Raw genomic sequence first — 18,028 nt, 5'->3', positions numbered from 1 at the left:
CGGCTCAGCCCTAGGTACCGCTGATTTGGGGGCTTAAACAATAGAATATCCTCTCCCCATTCTGGAGCCAGAAGTCTGAGATCCAGGAGCCGGCCGGGCTGGGCCCTTAGATGTGAGGGAGACTGTCCCCCACCTCTGGCAGGTGGCGGGCAGTCCTTGCTGCCTCGGCCTGGAGAAGCACCCCCAGACTTCTGCCTAATTCCAGATGGCGCTATCCTGCTCGGTCTGCCGAGGATTGTACTGGATTAGGGCCCGTCCTAATGGCCTCAGGTTAACTTAACTAATTACATTTGCAACAACCGTCTGTCCAGATAAGGCCACATCTTGAGGGTTTGGGGCTAGAAGGTCACCATTTGGATTGTGAGGGACACAGCTGCACCTGTGACGTGTGACCGGCTCTTGCCAGCTGGACGGCACGATCGTGGAGGGAGCGAGTTTGGGAGGGGACGGCCCACATCTGGAGGTGGTTACACAGCAGGAGAAAAGGACACACTTTCTTCAGAGCCCTTTCTGCTCTGACTTCTGCCCGTTTAGTGACACCTCCAGGGAAAGTGCTGAAATGAACATAAACGTAGGAGGAGAGCATTTTCTTGGGAAATTCATGGCAGCTTGCTTCACCCTCAGCTGGGCTCTGTGTCCCCTGGGGTCAAGGCCCCAAACATGGAAAAAGCACTGTGGCTGCAGGTGTTGGGGAAGTGAGGGGGTGGAGGGGACCTGGTGCCCCTGGGGCTCTGCAGGGAGGCTGGCAGGCCTTAGGGCAGCAGGTCGAAAGAAAGACTCGCTCAGGGTCAGGAGCCTCTGAAGAAATGAAAGGCCCATGCTTGGTTGGTTTCATGAGGAAAGGCCGTGGGGTGGCCTTGCACAGTAGCTGGAGCCCCAGACGTGGCACGGTCTCAGGGATGCAAACTCGGCTGTCTCTCCCTGCTTCCTGTGCACGTCCCCAGTGGGGGGCCAGCCCCCATCGCTGGCGTGCACCTCAACACCCTCCTGGCCTACAGACCAGATCAATGTGATAAGGACAAGGGTTATGTCTTCCCTGCACCATCCAGATAGGACAGGAGAAAACTGCCCTGAACTTCCTTTATTTTTATTTCTTTTAATTGATTTATTTATTTTGAGAGAGACAGAGACAGAGCACGAGCTGGGGAGGGGCAGAGAGAGAGAGAGAGAGAGAGAGACAGAATCTGAAGCAGGCTCCAGGCTCTGAGCTGTCAGCAGTCAGCACAGAGACTGGGCTCATGAGATCATGGCCCGAGATTGGTTGCTTAACCAGCTGAGCCCTCAGGCACCCCACTCCTTTTTTTTTCATATGTGAATAGGGAAAACGTAGTGGGAATGGCTTTCTTCCATAGCAGCTTCGTGGAAGGAGCTAATTCTCTGATATAATTCGCAGTCCCTCCACTGAGCCACTGCTGGCAAGGTCATGTCCCTGCGTGACAAGAGGGGCCTGGGCAGGGGTGTCCTTCCTTGAACAGAGGTCGCAAATGTAAGAAATGAAGAAGTGACCCCTGGAGACATGGTCTACACTAAAAATAAAAACTAGAAGCTGTCTACTAGAAATTTTCCTTGAGAATGAGCCCAGCATCAAATCTCTTTCAAGGTGTTTGCAGCTTAACTTTTTGTTTTCTTTAATGTTTATTTATTTTTGAGACAATGCAAGAGACAGGGTGCAAGCAGCGGGAGGAGCAGACAGAGGGAGACACAGAATCGGAAGCGGGCTCCAGGCTCTGAGCTGTCAGCACAGAGCCTGACATGGGGCTCAAACTCACGAACAGTGAGATCGTGACCTGAGCTGAGGTCAGATGCTTAACCGACTGAGCCGCGCAGGCACCCCTGTAGTTTACCTTTTAAAGAAAGCAGAAAACATCCGAACTCTGGGAAGTCGAGCGTTGATTAAAAGGTACCTGATGTTACTGGTTACTTTCAGGGGTATCTGTTAATTTCTTGCCTCAGGCCGTCAGAACACTGAGTGGCTTAAAACAATGAACCTTTATTGCCTCACAGCTCAGACCAGAAGGGTCTGACCAGAAACTCGCAGTGTTGGGGGGGCTCCCCCGGGGCCACGGGGGTACAGCCTTGTGGCTCGTGAGCTGACCAGCTGTGGTCTCCTGGGCTGTGGACACATCACCCCTCCCGGCCTCCGTATGAGGACCCAGGAGTGTTGGATTCGGGCTCTTATTACCCTGGGATGACCTCATCTCTACGTGTTTTATTTTCATCGACCCGATTTCCAAATAAGGTCACCTGCGTAGGCGCTAGGGGTCAGGACTTCCGCGCGTCTTTTATGTTGAACACAACCCGTCACACGCCTCATGGTGGTGATTTCCGCAGCCCAAGTTAACACCCTATTAAGCATATTTGTGGTGAGGAATACGTCTCGGAGAACCTCGTCCTGCGGCTTGTAGACACCGGCACACGTTGGCAGACACTTGTCCCACGCTGGTCCCCGCTTTTAACCTGTTCTTCCGTGACTCGTTGATCAGCAGTGAGCAGAGTCCTGGCCACCACCTGTGTGACAGAATACTCTGGAAGCCGCGGACAGCTGTACATACAGAAATGGCAAGATCAGCAAATGATGGTAACGAGCATGGACAAGTCCCATAAATTTGAGTATTTTTTAAAGGAGCACATGCCATAGACTTCGACTGATGCCTTCACGAGGTAATAAGCAGGAAGATGAGGCTGATTCATCGTGAGTTAGAACAAGGTACTTACGTCGGCTCACGTAAAGAATGCTGCCTTAGCGTTGCAAACACAACCTCCAACAGAGTGATGTCGCACAGACCGGAGGGGCTGTGACCTCCGAGGACTCCTGTGCCTGCAGAGGTGACTGACCGCTCACTGGACAAATACACCTCCTTTGCTGTGGGACAGGGGTCTCCGCACCCTCATTTTTCTGTAAGTTAATGTGTGTTAACATGTGGAAAGTCAGGGAACGGGCCCATCCCTGAAACACCAACCAGGTAACCCTGGGAGTCTGCCCGGCGACACCCAGCGTGACACTGGAGACAGACAGTAACCCTCTGACCTCCTGGTCGGCCTCGAGTGTTCCTCTTGCCACGCTGGGTACCCTCCCCAGACTGTGCACGACCCCAGGGAGCCTGGTTTCCTTGTGTCTGGGTGTGGTTTGTTTACACTGGTCCGCAAGAAACGTGAACGAGCCAGGATAAGCCCGAGAGCTTGTTCATCACCACCAGTAAGTCGCTACCCAGTGTTTGCGCCAGAGGCTAAACTTCTTTTGTTTGTGAGGGATGTAGGATTGTGTTTTCAACACCCTCCAGGATTTCAGAGACTGTTTTGCTGTTTTTCTTTGTCTATTATTCTAAGGGTAGGAAACCAAATTCAAGAAAACCATCTCTCTCAGTTTTGCCTGCTTCCTAGAAATTTAGGTGTGTCTCTCCCCGAGGTTGTTCAACCTGACAGAGTTCCTGATTTGCCTGGGAGACACATTCCTTACGCTCTTAGAGCTAGGACCCCAAACCACAGGATCACACAAGGTCAGCTCCTAGAAAGGCTTTGTAGGCACTGGTTCCACTGACAAAGGACATCCTTGCTTCTTTTTTTTTTTTTTTTTTTTTTTAATTTTTTTTTTTTTCAACGTTTATTCATTTTTGGGACAGAGAGAGACAGAGCATGAATGGGGGAGGGGCAGAGAGAGAGGGAGACACAGAATCGGAAACAGGATCGAGGCTCCGAGCCATCGGCCCAGAGCCTGACTCGGGGCTCGAACTCACGGACCGCGAGATCGTGACCTGGCTGAAGTCGTACGCTTAACCGACTGCGCCACCCAGGCGCCCCCATCCTTGCTTCTTAATGATGGACTTTCCAAACTTGGTCAAATGAGATTTAGTCTCCAAAACAATACTCCATTATGATGTGATTTGCACAACTGATTGGGGCAAAAAAAAAAAAAAAAGTGCATCATTTATTTTTGAACCCATGAAAGTGATTACTTTGCCATTGAAAGTAAAACTATTCCGCAAAAATATTTGCTCTTGAATATTTTATTTCCATGGTAAGCGCTTGGTTACTAAGACAGTAACCGTCTGTTCTGGGGAGGAACAAAGGAACAGAGAGAGAGCTTCAGGGACATCTATACAAACCTGTCTGGAAATAGAGAGGAAAGCTACACAGACCTTGTTCTATGACAAAACACATGGCCGTAATCAGTGAGACATAATTAATTCTCACTGTGCTGGCTCTCGGGTCACCTGTTTCATGGAGCCAGTTGTTACCAAACCAAAGGCAGTTCTGGGAACAGGGTACTACCCCGCAGTTATCTGATCGGCCCTCCAGCCCGTCCTTGAGGGTCCGTGGTGGGTCAGAGCTCAGCGTCAGGCTCTCCCTTGGAGGACACAAGGCTGCCTTCTTCAACGTTTTTTATTTATTTATTTATTTATTTATTTATTTATTTATTTATTTTTGGGACAGAGAGAGACAGAGCATGAACGGGGGAGGGGCAGAGAGAGAAGGAGACACAGAATCGGAAACAGGCTCCAGGCTCCGAGCCATCAGCCCAGAGCCCGACGCGGGGCTCGAACTCACGGACCGCGAGATGGTGACCTGGCTGAAGTCGGACGCCTAACCGACTGCGCCACCCAGGCGCCCCAAGGCTGCCTTCTTAACAGAAACCTAATTTCTAGCTTTTGGGGAGAGCAGAGCAAATGCAAACCCAGCTGTTGATGATGATGGGACACATAGTTAATATATTGCGATGACTCCCACACTGGGACAGAAGAAAGTCACACCCTCTTTTCCCATTAAACACACAGTCGTTTCATTAGGTCTGGACGCTCTGTTCCCCCCTGAGGTGAGGACACCCTGCACGCGGCAAGGACACTGGAAATGGCCAGTGTCTTCCCCAACAGCTCATCTCTGAGACCTGCCTGCATCCACTTACCGGACAGAAGTCACCTGGTGGTCGGGCTTCTCCGGACGGACGCCTCTCCCCACAGGCTCACACCTGTGGTCCGCGAGCAGCGTGTGCGGTATCCCAGGGAAACAGGGCGGCCTTGCGGTCATCTCTTTGTAAGGTGAGGCTCATCTCAGAGGCACTTCCTTGGCCATGGGGGACATCGCAGAGGAAGTCTGAGCATAAAAGTCACCCTGAACATTTCTTCTGGTGTGTGTGTGTGGGGGGGGTGAGATTGGGTTTGTAATGTTGAAAATCAAAAAAATAGTAAGAAATATGATGAAGATACAATCCTCGGTGTCTTTGGACAGTGAATGGCCTGTGAATCGGTGACGATACAGACTCAAACAGAACACAGAAGCCATGACATTTTGAAAACCATTTGCTCCCTCACAAGTGAGAAACCATTTCCAAATTTTTTAATAATGAAAGAAATGAGAGAGTGAACACACGGAACAGAACGTTATTGTGGCAAGAAACAGAATATCTGCCATCGGTGGATTACACGGAAGGCAAGCCGCCTCCTGTTACTACTTGCTATTAAAACAGGCTGAGGGGCACCTGGGTGGCACAGTCGGTTAAGCATCCGACTTCAGCCAGGTCACGATCTCGCGGTCCGTGAGTTCGAGCCCCGCGTCGGGCTCTGGGCTGATGGCTCGGAGCCTGGAGCCTGTTTCCGATTCTGTGTCTCCCTCTCTCTCTGCCCCTCCCCCGTTCATGCTCTGTCTCTCTCTGTCCCAAAAATAAGTAAAAAACGTTGAAAAAAAAAAAACAGGCTGAAAATTCTAAGGCTAGATTGTCATTCTTACAGAGGTAATGTCAATTTTGCATTAAGGTAGCAGTTGGCTGTAATGGATTCCCAAGATCCTTTTTAAAACTCTGATGAATGAATCCATCAAAATGGAGCCAAACTTGCCAAGATATTAACACATTGTGCTAATTCATTATTTGCAGACATAGAACCCAAAGCAAATAAAATGTCCATTCACAAGCTCTCTTCATTCACATACAGGATTAACCAGCAGCGTTAAGGAAAATGATTCTCTTTTTTCCCTTCATTAAATGGACATTTCATCTGTATACCCATCACCATTGCTGCTGGGATGGTCTCAACCACCCATAACCATGGAAACTTCTAACCAGGTAAGTTAATTCCTACTTCACAGAGGAAAGCAAGAGATAGGAACTGAGAACCTCACCTTCCAGAAGCATTTTGCAGATGAGCAAAGCTACGTAATCTGACTCTTTTTGGGGAAGCACATTTTAAAATTCCTACATAATGTATAAAAGCGGATGCATTCATTAACATGACCCAAAGATATAGCCACTTTAAAAACAGGAGAAAGCTAAGTTCTATTATTCCAAGGTCTTAGTTTATTTTTATTTTTTTAATTTTTTTTTTTTTTTTTAACATTTTTGAGATAGAGAGAGAGACAGAGCATGAATGGGGGAGGAGCAGAGAGAGAGGGAGACACAGAATCAGAAGCAGGCTCCAGGCTCTGAGCCATCAGCCCAGAGCCCGACGCGGGGCTCGAACTCACGGACCGAGAGATCACGAGATCCTGACCTGAGCTGAAGTCAGACGCTCAACCGACTGAGCCACCCAGGCGCCCCCCAAGGTCTTAGTTTAAAGATCTTAGCAACTATTTGTAAGGTCGCACACGATACGTAACTACTGTCGCGGTGAAGAGGTTCCTCGGTCAGAACCACAACCACATTTAGTTGAAGGTATAATTATACATACTTTATAATCTTAAAGATGATACAAACACGTCGTTAGTTTATCCAAACAGTAAGTAGTAGAGGAAATTTAGGAAGTTGAAATTAACTAGACTTGTCATGACAAAACAGAGGCCTTATAAAACTTAAATGAAAAACTGTATCAGACATTGAGTTTGTAAATCAGAATTATCCAACTAGATTGTTTTGTCAAAGGATTATCTGTGGTTTCTTTGAATTTGCTTTCTTTTTTTTTTTTTTTTTAATTTTTAAGTTTTTTTTTTAATTTTTTTTTTTTTCAACGTTTTTTATTTATATTTGGAACAGAGAGAGAGCATGAATGGGGGAGGGGCAGAGAGAGAGGGAGACACAGAATCGGAAACAGGCTCCAGGCTCCGAGCCATCAGCCCAGAGCCCGACGCGGGGCTCGAACTCACGGACCGCGAGATCGTGACCTGGCTGAAGTCGGAAGCTTAACCGACTGCGCCACCCAGGCGCCCCTTAAGTTTTTTTTTTAACGTTTATTTACTTTTTTTTTTTCAACGTTTTTTATTTTATTTTATTTTATTTTTATTTTTGGGACAGAGAGAGACAGAGCATGAACGGGGGAGGGGCAGAGAGAGAGAGGGAGACACAGAATCGGAAACAGGCTCCAGGCTCCGAGCCGTCAGCCCAGAGCCCGACGCGGGGCTCGAACTCACGGACCGCGAGATCGTGACCTGGTTGAAGTCGGACGCTTAACCGACTGCGCCACCCAGGCGCCCCAACGTTTATTTACTTTTGAGACAGAGAGAGACAGAGCATGAACGGGGGAGGGGCAGAGAGAGAGGGAGACACAGAATTGGAAGCAGGCTCCAGGCTCCGAGCCATCAGCCCAGAGCCTGACGCGGGGCTCGAACTCGCGGACTGCGAGATCGTGACCTGAGCTGAAGTTGGACACTTAACCGACTGAGCCACCCAGGCGCCCCTGAATTTGCTTTCTTATGGGGAACAAAAATGTTTTTGTGCTAGCGGTTCCTCTAGAAAAGTTCTTTCTTTCTTTTTTTTCATAAAATTCTAGTGTACTTCCAATGTTAGGTGGTAGTTCTCTTCAGTTTTCTTGGAATTCAAGGAATATTAGTTTTATATAAACACCTATTAGACTACAAACCAGCCAGAGAAGAGTTCCTTGGTTACGAGGGCCCCATAATCTAATTTATTAGTACACTCCGGGGCAGGAAGATATTTACTGTCCCACAGTGACAGGTAAGGCGTTTTTCCAACTACTGTGCGCACAGACTCACAGAGAACTTGTAGCTTTAGTTGCTCAAGTGCAGACCAAAGTCACACAGAACCATGGCAAACAGGTCCTCATGCCAGAGGGCTGCTCCTTCCGAGCGGAGATGACACAGTCACGTGCAGTCAGACACAGGAAAAGATGAACTGACCCAGTTCTCTGTCCTCTCTGCTGGACAGGTGCCGTCATGAGTCAAGTCCCCACTCTCTGCCGAGGACTTGGCCACACAGGACAGCAGCACTCCTGGCTGAAAGCCGGGAACGGGGCTGTGATGGTCAGCTTCAGGGTCCACTCGGCTGTCCAGGCGCACCCGGAGTGTCACCGTGCAGGTCTCTTGTAGGTGTGGTCGGCAGCCTCGGAGTACAGCGGCGTTCCCTCCACGGTGTGGGGGGCCTCGCCCGATTAGCGGAGGACTCCAGAGCAAAACCAGGTTTCTCAAAGAAGAAATTCTGCCTGATGAGTGAGGTGCTGGCCTGCCCTGCAGATTCCAGCCTTGCAGCCCTTGGTCCGTCTCCCTCTGTCTCAGCGTGTGGAGGGACGATTGGGGATGCTATCACATTGTGGGTGGACACATACCCCATTGACTCGAGGTCTCTGGGGAACCTGGGCTAACACGGACCCCCTCGGGCCCGTGCAGAAGCTGTGATGTCTGTGCTCTCGACGGCTGTAATAGCTTCAGCTTTGTGTTTCCCTCATCTGTATAGTTACAAAGGTTACACTAAATTACAAGACGTGAACGTAAGGTGAGCAGATATTAATACACAAAAAACTCAGTGATATGGAGAAATCCCTGAACGATGCGTCTTTCTAAGCGGGGTAGGTATGGAGCATGGATGTTCCAGAACTGCTAAGCCTGCCGAATCTTGTAAGTGAATGCTTCCCACGAAGAGCATTCTAAACCCAAAGAAGTTTACCACTGAATCTTGCAAAAATTCAACCAGAAAATAGAAAAGGAGGGAACACTCCCCCACCCGTTTTTTATCGGAAGACGGACCCCAGCCAGAAGCCGGAGGCAGTAGCAGCAGATTCTGGCAGGGTGGTGCAGAGCTCCGGTTTCCCGAGACGGACCAGGTCGCTCGCGTCAGATTGGCTCTTATGCAGGAGCACCTCTGGCGAGGACTGGAGGACAGAGACATCCTAGCTGTGCCTGCTGCCAGCTCTGCACAGCCCTGCCTTTGGGAAGAGGCCAGTGTCCCTTCCAGTCGGTCGGCCTTCTGGGGCGGAAGGGCTCTCCGGGGAGGTCTCTGCGGCTGGAGGAAATCCGGAGGTGACATTTTATTCAGCTCTGTGTTGCCAAAGGCCGGTATGGAGCGGATGACCATGGCTTAGGCCGCGGGGCACCCGCACCCGTGCTGTGGACGAGGGCGGGTCGGGCCCTCCAGCCTCTTTCGTGCAGGAGAGCTGCTTCGGGCCCCCACGCAGACCTGTGCACAGGTCCACAGCCACACGTCCACGGGAGACCAAAGGTGGGAACAGCCGGCGTGTCCATACAATCACCTGTACGACGAAATATTGTCAGACACAAAACGAGTGAGGCCCTCATACTTGCTACAATGTGGATGGACCTTGAAACCAGCCAGAAAAGGACAAAAATGGTGGGATTTCACTTATTTGAGGTGTCTAGAACAGGCAAACCCACCAGGGGCTCGTGTGTGAAGATACTAGCATCCTTGCAGGGGACGGAATCGTTGTAGGGTCACACTGTGGTTATTGTTCCGTAGCTGTGAATGTTCCAGAAACCCCACTCAACCATACACTGTAAATGGGCGAGTTTTACGGCAAGTGAATTATCTCGGCAAAGCCGGTAAACATATCAGCAACCATAATCAGTGATACATATCAAACACGGAGTATTATAGCCAAGCAAAGTTTATTTCAGGAACAAAGAGTTGGTTTAACATTAAAAAACTAGTCAATTAAATTTGCCACATTAACACATTAAAAGAAATAATCAAATGATCACCTTATTCGATTAAAAAAAGCCTTGGATATAGTGAATGTCCATTCACGACAAAAATTCTCAGCAAACCAAGAATAGAAAGGTTCTACCTTAACTATAGGAAGGGATCCACCCAAACCTGCCTTACTGCAAACATTGACTTAATAGCAAAGGCGGGACGTGTTCTCTTTGAGTGTGGGGTGCGGCGTGAACGTGGCTGTGAGCCACGGCTCGGGCAAGGGATGGTGTGACGCCCCGAGAGTCGCAGGTCAGCCACATGTGCCCCATCCACGTGGCCGAACTGTCCCCGGGCACGTCCATCGTCCACCCTCGAGGCCTGCGTGCCCAGAGCCTGCGACCTCCTGCTCTGCGCTGCCGGAAGCAAACCCCCAGGTATTAGGCCTGCCCGCCCCCCACCGCAGGCACAAGGCAGAAGAGCCACCTGCCAAGTCCCTGAGAAGGCCCTTCACCTCACGCGCCGCCGAACAGTCCTGCGACTCCACTGGAGAGAGATCCGGACGCTGGTGGTGGTGGAGCTGAGCCTCCCACCTCTTGATGACCACACCCCCTCAGGGCCCCTGCTTCATGCTCTGAGAACAGGTGGCAGCCTTCCCAGGGGTTCGTGAGGGGTGTCCTGTCCTTGTGCGTGTGTGCATGTGTGTGCACGCAGGAACGTGTGTGCATGTGTGTGCACGCAGGAACGTGTGTGCACACATGTGCATGCATGTGTGAGGGCGTGTGCATCATGTGCACATGTGTGCACATGTGAGGGCGTGTGCACACGTGTGCATGCATGTGCGTGACATGCGTGCACATATGGGCATGTGTGCATTGCGTGCACAGGTGAGGGTATGTGTGCATGTGTGTGCACTTATGTGTACATATGAGCACGTGTGCATTGTGTGCACACGTGAGGGGTGTGTGCGCATGTGTGTAGGTATGCGTACACCCATACACGTGTGTGCAGGTATGTGCATGTGTGCGTGCATGTATGCGCGTGTTCCAGATGCTTCACATTTAGTCCATCTCACCACAGATGAAGAAACGCGGGTGGAGAGTCAGGAGAGGGGTTCCAGGTGCTGGGACCCTCTGAACCAGATGTTCCCCACCCCCCTGTGCCCTGCAGCCACGTGCTGCCATAGCTGCTCCCTGGACTTCCAGAGGGCCATAACCGTGGGTCCCGCTGGGATGCGCAGGTGCCCGCCCCCACCCCTACCTCTGAAGGACCCGCAGTCTTCAGGGAGGCAGCCATGTAGGCGCTAGATCAGGGCTCAGCAGGGACCTGCGTGTGGCCTGAAGGATGTCGCCTGCCACGTGGATCCTGCTTCCCCACAAGTAACATGAGGGCAGTTTTCTTTGCCTCCTAACGTCATTTTGACAATCAGTGAGATAATGTGAAAACTGCTTCATTCTCCCTGGGCTCAGAGCGAGTGCCTCATAAACATCAGCTGGGGTGTTGAACAGAGTCGTAGTCAGGTGCCGTGTACGGGGAGATGGGCGTGTACTCAGTTCAGTACCTCGAGGGAGCACAAGGAAGAGAAGTATTAAATTTGGTGTATGTAGTTTCCAAATACTAAATTTATGATCTTGTATCTTAAAGGATGTCCAAAAATGTTAAACAGGACAACTTAATTGTCTTAAATTGTACAATCTATCAGGGAGAGAGATTAAAAATAATTTAGACACTAACGATGAAAATACAGTTTATTAATCTTTCCGCCTTTATTTATTTAAAATTTTTTTTTAACATTTATTTTTGAGAGAGAGAGAGAGAGAGAGAGAGAGATAGACCATGGGCAGGGGAGGGGCAGACAGAGAGGGAGACACAGAATCTGAAGCCGGCTCCAGGCTTCGAGCTGTCAGCACAGAACCCGACGCGGGGCTCGAACCCACAAACCGCGAGATCATGACCGGAGCTGAAGTCGGACTCTCGACTGGTTGAGCCCCCCACGCGCCCCTTTCTTTCCCTCTTTTAATTTAAAATTATTTCATCCCCAGAAAATACTTTTATGTGGTCATGGAATTTCAACATCCTCAGTTTAGGGGGTTAAGGACTAGTTGGATGTGCGTTCACTATCAAAAATATTTTATTCCTATTTTGTAAACATTTATGAAAAAAGAATTTTGTAAGAAATTCCATTTCAAACCTAACGTGTTCTCAATAATCGATTGGCGGACACCGTGGCTTTCGGCCACAGTCCTGCCCCTAAGCCCTCTCATCCTGGGCCCACCAGTGCATCGTGAAGACGCTGGGCTCACGCTTACTCCCTGGCTCACCAGCCCGCGTGACGCATCCAACCCCCCAGGCGTGGGCTGCACGTGCGTCCGGAGCAGGAGCCGCCATCTTTCCTCGGGAAAAGGTACGACGATAAATCTGCAGATCATAACCTGGAAGTCTGAAGGCAACATGTGCACAGGGCGGGCAGCGGGAGGGCAGGGGCGCGCCCTCCGTGCACACGTGCCTGTAAATTCCGGGGTCTGCCCCCCCACAGACCGACGTCTCCCTCTCTCCTGCTCTAGAACGCTCTGTCGTCGCTTAGCTACTCTCCAAGAATCGTCATAGTCCGGAGTAGTATTCCTGTGAACCCAGAATCGTCACTTTTGATCCTCAAACCTGGTTTCGTGATACTCATACCCTTTTACATGCACACGAGGTACACGTTTATTAAAATTCATATCTCTTGAAAAAACTTTGATAAGGTAAATGTCCAATGTCACATTCTTAAGCCTCACTCTAGAAAATCTGATGGATTTGTTACTTTTTATTCCCCCAATTTTTGTACCTCTTCTCGCCATGCATTTTTCGATGAAATTCTGATTTATTCACATAGAAATTCTTTGCCAATGGGATGGCCAGACACTGGTGCTCTCTTGCTGGGCAAGGGTCCTGGGAAGGAGGTCTAATTTCTTTTTGCCTGTTTTTTTTTTTTTTTTTTTTTTTTTTAATTTTTTTTTTTTTTCAACGTTTTTTTATTTACTTTTGGGACAGAGAGAGACAGAGCATGAACGGGGGAGGGGCAGAGAGAGAGGGAGACACAGAATCGGAAGCAGGCTCCAGGCTCTGAGCCATCAGCCCAGAGCCTGACGCGGGGCTCGAACTCACGGACCGCGAGATCGTGACCTGGCTGAAGTCGGACGCTTAACCGACTGCGCCACCCAGGCGCCCCTCTTTTTGCCTGTTTTATCATTGGGTAGAAAAATCTTAACCATTTCTTGGTAGAGTTTGGTCTGGTTTCCGTCCGTGTGGCTCCCAGTCTCAGAAGCAGGGGCAGGGAGACAAGCCCCACTGACCCGGGAACGGGGCTCGATGCTTTGGACAGAGGAAGCCGGAGTTTAGGAGCAAACGAAAGAGCTCCTCTGACTTTGCAAGCGTCACCCTGTTTTGAGGATTGTCCTGACTTACTTGATCTCATGAAGCCCCTGCTGGTTAGAGGTGGACCCCAGGAAGTCCCTGGAGCACCCGCAGCCTGCTGGTGACGACGAGTCAGCCTCTCTCTGGCTGTGGACACCGTGTCGTCCTACCACATCCTCAAGAGGAGCATGGGGGACCGTCATGAACAGACATCCAGGTGACGCCTGGCGTTAGGGCTCCATGCCCAATTAGCTATCCCCTCACGGTGCCACAGACACCCATCTGCCGGTCACCAGAGCAGAAGCTAACCTTGGGAATAGGGGACCCGCAGGGCACAAGTGGGGGCGCTAGACCTGGTCTACTCTGCAGTGTCAACGACCTTCTTGATTAGAACACAGGTGGGCAGAATTTTCCATCGCTGGGACAGGTTTTCCAGTCTGATGGTTGGTTACAGTTTTCCAGATGATTGATTTTGGAGTCGAATATCCAGAACCGCCACAATATTCAGACTGTTTGGTAACAGTTGACCTTCCCAATTTGGGAATCGATTTCATTTATTTATCATTTATTTATTTATTTAGGAAAGGATTATTGAATGTTGATTTAGTTTATTTCATTTAGTAGCAATAGAAAAAGCTGAAATCCTATGCTTGTTTAACTATTGTTCCTCAGATTAGCATTTTAGATGTGAGAAATAGTTTTTTTTGTCATTTGTAGGAAGTTTACATTATGTGTCCTTTGCTAACCATGGGCCAAGTTAAGGAAATGTCTCCATTTTACACTTAATATCTTCAAGTGTACTTCAGTGAGGCTAATTAATTCTACAGAGTAGGAAGTTTTCTTAACGCTTTGTTCATTTGCCTTATGTTCTAATGTTATTTTTTTTACTGATGTGAACATAAGCATTTTGATCTTTCTCGTTTAACAAGAATGGTCTTTATGTTTTAATTGTAATATTTCAACATCAGATATTTCATTTCAGCAGAATATTTTCTGAGTGGTATCAGTTGTTACAATGAGTTTCTTAAACTTCCCTTTTTATGGAAATAAGTAAACTGTTTCAAAGAGATTGGTTTGTTAATATTTTGCTGTTATAGAACATAGAGTCAATTACGACATTACCAAGTGGAAAAGAGCCTTGCAAATTTAAGCCAACTGATGTGGAATTTACCTGGCTGTTTTGAAATGTCAACCTAACTTCATGGACACAGAAGTTATGACTCTACTACAAATGCTTTATATGACTTTATTTGAAAATTATCAACACTTACACAGAGGGCTCAGTGTGAATTTTTCACTTTAAGGCAAATGTCAAAAAAATACAAACATCAAATCTGTACTTTTGGAAAACATCAAACTTATGAATACACACACAAAAAAACCATTTTGTATGTATTATCTCATTACATATTTCCAGTAGGTTTCAGACATAGGTAGAAAGGCAAACAGAAAACAGAGAAAGTATGGTAACAACATGAGGCCTCAGGGGTGGGAGATCAGAGCAATTCACCAGCAAACACTGAGTTATAAATCTCTCATGTTTATTGAGATCTCAGGTTTAACTCAGATAGGGCCTCCCGATTACCTATCTTCCTATCCAGTGTTTTCCTGGGAGCAGGTGGCGGGGAAGGTGCCGGAGGGACAGGGCACGTGGATGTGGTGGCTGAGGGTTAATCCGCTGTTGTCCTGGGCAGTGGGGTAGGACCGTCACATGTGACAGGTGCGTGTCAGGTGGGAGAGATCAAGATGTCATCAGACATCCTCTCGGGCAGAGCCACACCTGTTATAACTCATCACAGAACTCTCCCTCAGGTCCCCGGGGCATGTGCAGAAAGCCAAGGATGCAGTTTCGGAGATCCGAGTGACAGCTTTTGGCTGTGCCGCGATAGCTCATTTATGCGTTGCTTTCCGCAGGAAACGAGGCCTTTGGGATCTTGTACCCCATAAATTCAACTCTCTGGACTTCTTAATTAGCACAGAAAAAAATCACGGTATTTGTTAAATAAGTAAACAGATGGGGTTTCTTTCTCTGTAGTACTATTATAAGGGAAGTTGTTACATCTTATTTATTTGTGAGAATTGAAATGAACGTCATACAATGTTTTTAAAAGTGCGGAACTAACAAAGAATTGTACTATTCCATCACCTACTTTCAAGTGATCACTGTGTGCTGGGAACTGTTTTAGGTGGTGTGGCTCCAGTGGAAGCAAGACTGATTTCACTTGCAGGATGTAGCCACGGTGCTGTTTTATTAGGATGATTTATCTTTACCAGATGGAGTTGAGGGCAGCGTCACAGAAGTGAGCAATGGATTATTTGCAGTGTTTTAGTGCCTTGAAGAAAATTCTCTGCCCTTGCAAACTCACATTAGGGTATCTTTTCAAAACATTTGGATGCTCAGTAGGTGTTTGGAATACACTTCCTCCGACATAAGCCCTTAATACAGGAAGGCTTACTAGGGCTGCATATGGAGCTAAACACAGGAGAAGTGATGATGAAGGCAGTTTGGTAGAAAGGTTCCTCGGGACACGGTTAATCTCCTGTTGTCCCGGCTCTTTGCTCTTTCCAGCTTTGCTTAGAGGTCACCAGCAAGTTAGCACTCCTGGAAACGTCACCTGTCCTCTGTTGTCACCAACCCTGGGTGCCACGTGGATCGCTCTGAAAGCTGCCGGCCCCTGCCTCCACTAAGCAGAATTAATCACGGTTCAGGAGGGTCTTAATCAGTCACTTTCAGAAGACTGCTTTGAATTCACTTCTAACTTATTCTAGTCATTATAAAAAATCTTTCCATTATGGGCAATGATAAACTCACCCCTTACTTTGAGTTTATAAGTAAGTCAAGGTATTGGAAAAAAAGAAAAAGAAAATCCAGATATTCAGAACTATAGAAAAATGTTAACCAAAATTCCACTACGGTGCTCTAACCATTGGTGCAAATCTTCTCACATATTACCCCTCCTGCATGTGTGAAGATACCTTACCTTAAATGTAATATATATTTTATCTTGCCAGTGTGCTATTGGGCATTGAAGCATGCTGTCACGCTTTCCCAGCTCAAATATATTTAAACATTGGTCTGTGTAATTATAAGGTTAAATCCCTTGCTACACAACATTTCCATTTTGGGATGTGTCATGAGATTTTACCTCATTTTATGGTGTCGAACACTGTGATGGCTAATTTTATGTATTGACTTGATGGGGACCCCCATCACAATGCACACCGTGATGAGGTGCCCAGATATTTGGCCAAGCATTATCCTGGATATTTTTGAGCATGTTTTTGGATGAGATTAACATTTACAGCAGTTAACTGAGTGAAGCAGACCGTCCTCCCCAGTGTGGGTGGGCCTCATCCAACCACTTGAAGGTCTGAGTAGAACAAAAAGGCTGAAGCTCCCCCAGGTAAGAGGGAACTCGTTGTGCCTGAGTCATGCTGAGATGTGGGATTTTTCCTTCCTCCACGCCCAAAACGTTGGTTCTTCCTGGGGCTCCAGCCTGCAGAATTTGGGGTTTGTCAGTCTCTCAGTCCCATGGTCACATTCCTTAGAGTAGAGCTTATGGATTGTATTTCTCATATCATATCATGTCAATGTTATTGTGTTATAATGCTATGTTATATCATGTCATATCATATTTTATTACAATATTATCCAGATATCTAAATCAGTATGTTTCTCTGGAGAACCCTAATACAGCTACTTTTGATGTTCCTGCCCCCTTAGCGATTTTAAAGAGTATTATACAAAGACCCCCCACTCCCGAGACACCCCTTTGGACATTTGCTTCTGCCTAGAAAATAGTTGTAGGTGAAATTCAGTTCATACTTTCAATTCCTTGTTTGGGGCATTGTATCCAGAAAGAGATTTTTTATCTGCCTTCTTTTTAGTGGATCCCACCTCCTCTGAATCTATTTATCCTTTTGTACCTGGTTTGATTGTTACTCATACACACACGACCTATTCTACACAGAACCTGAAGGAAAAACGTCTGTGTTTTCATTATCAGTAGCGTGAATACTCACGAAGAGCGCACAGTAGGTGCCCTGCGAGTATCTGCTGGGTGGATGCCTGAAGCAAACTTCGACGTTCCGGGAAGGTGACTTTGCTTACTCAAGTCTGGAGAAATCAGAAAGTGACTTATTTTTGGAGAGCTGTCTCTAGAGGTCTGACTACATTTTCAAGTGGATTTGCTTAAGTCACTTTGAACAAGTTCGCCCTCGACAGAACTGCAGTTTCTTTGCCACCACATCTTACGAAACTTGCGAGCCAAAAATACAGCTCCCAAGGGGGTTATACACCAACTATCAAATGTAGGCGCCAGGAGGAACTTTCAATAAGTCTTTTCTGGTGTGACTTTTCCATTGTGTGTAATAGAGCTAAAATAGATCAGTTTTATTTATTGTGAAGAATTTCTTTCGTTTCCGTCTTGTTATGTTGTTTCCCCCCCAGAAAACAGCTGCTCGGACACTCGGAGTGCATCGGTTCCTCAGACCTGTGCCGTCTGAATCAGCACCTCCCCGTGGAGGCTGCCTTCCTCCCTGGGGCTCCCAGACTGAAGCCCCCGGGGGCTGCACAGCCCAGGGATTTTCAAAACAACCAGCCTGGCAGCCGGAACTGTGTGGACACCGGCAGGACGGAACACACCGTGATAGAGACCCTCGTGACAATTTCCTTCCCATGTGGCTCCAGGGAGATTCTCCCGAAGGGTCCTGAGGTCTTGGAGAAAAGTCATCTAACATGGGACATTTTGCTGCTGTTTCTTCTTGTTCCCACGTGTTACCTTCATGAGGTCACTTCTAATTCTGAGTTTTAGTTTTCTTGGCCCCCAG

At 48.0% G+C, this 18,028-nt stretch overlaps 1 long non-coding RNA gene across 1 annotated transcript; it reads left to right on the top strand.

Moving 5' to 3' along the window:
- The first annotated feature begins 1,990 nt into the window (after positions 1-1,990).
- Positions 1,991-10,508, top strand: LOC131484276 (uncharacterized). Its single transcript, XR_009248128.1, has 4 exons — positions 1,991-2,898; positions 4,773-5,033; positions 5,925-6,055; positions 8,087-10,508. It is a non-coding gene; the product is annotated as an uncharacterized LOC131484276 (long non-coding RNA).
- The last annotated feature ends 7,520 nt before the right edge of the window (positions 10,509-18,028 follow it).

The sequence above is a fragment of the Neofelis nebulosa genome, chromosome 9 (assembly GCF_028018385.1).
Source record: "Neofelis nebulosa isolate mNeoNeb1 chromosome 9, mNeoNeb1.pri, whole genome shotgun sequence".
Lineage (NCBI taxonomy): Eukaryota > Metazoa > Chordata > Mammalia > Carnivora > Felidae > Neofelis > Neofelis nebulosa.
Note: the sequence above shows the minus strand (reverse complement) of the source record. Positions and strands in the feature narration are given on the sequence as shown.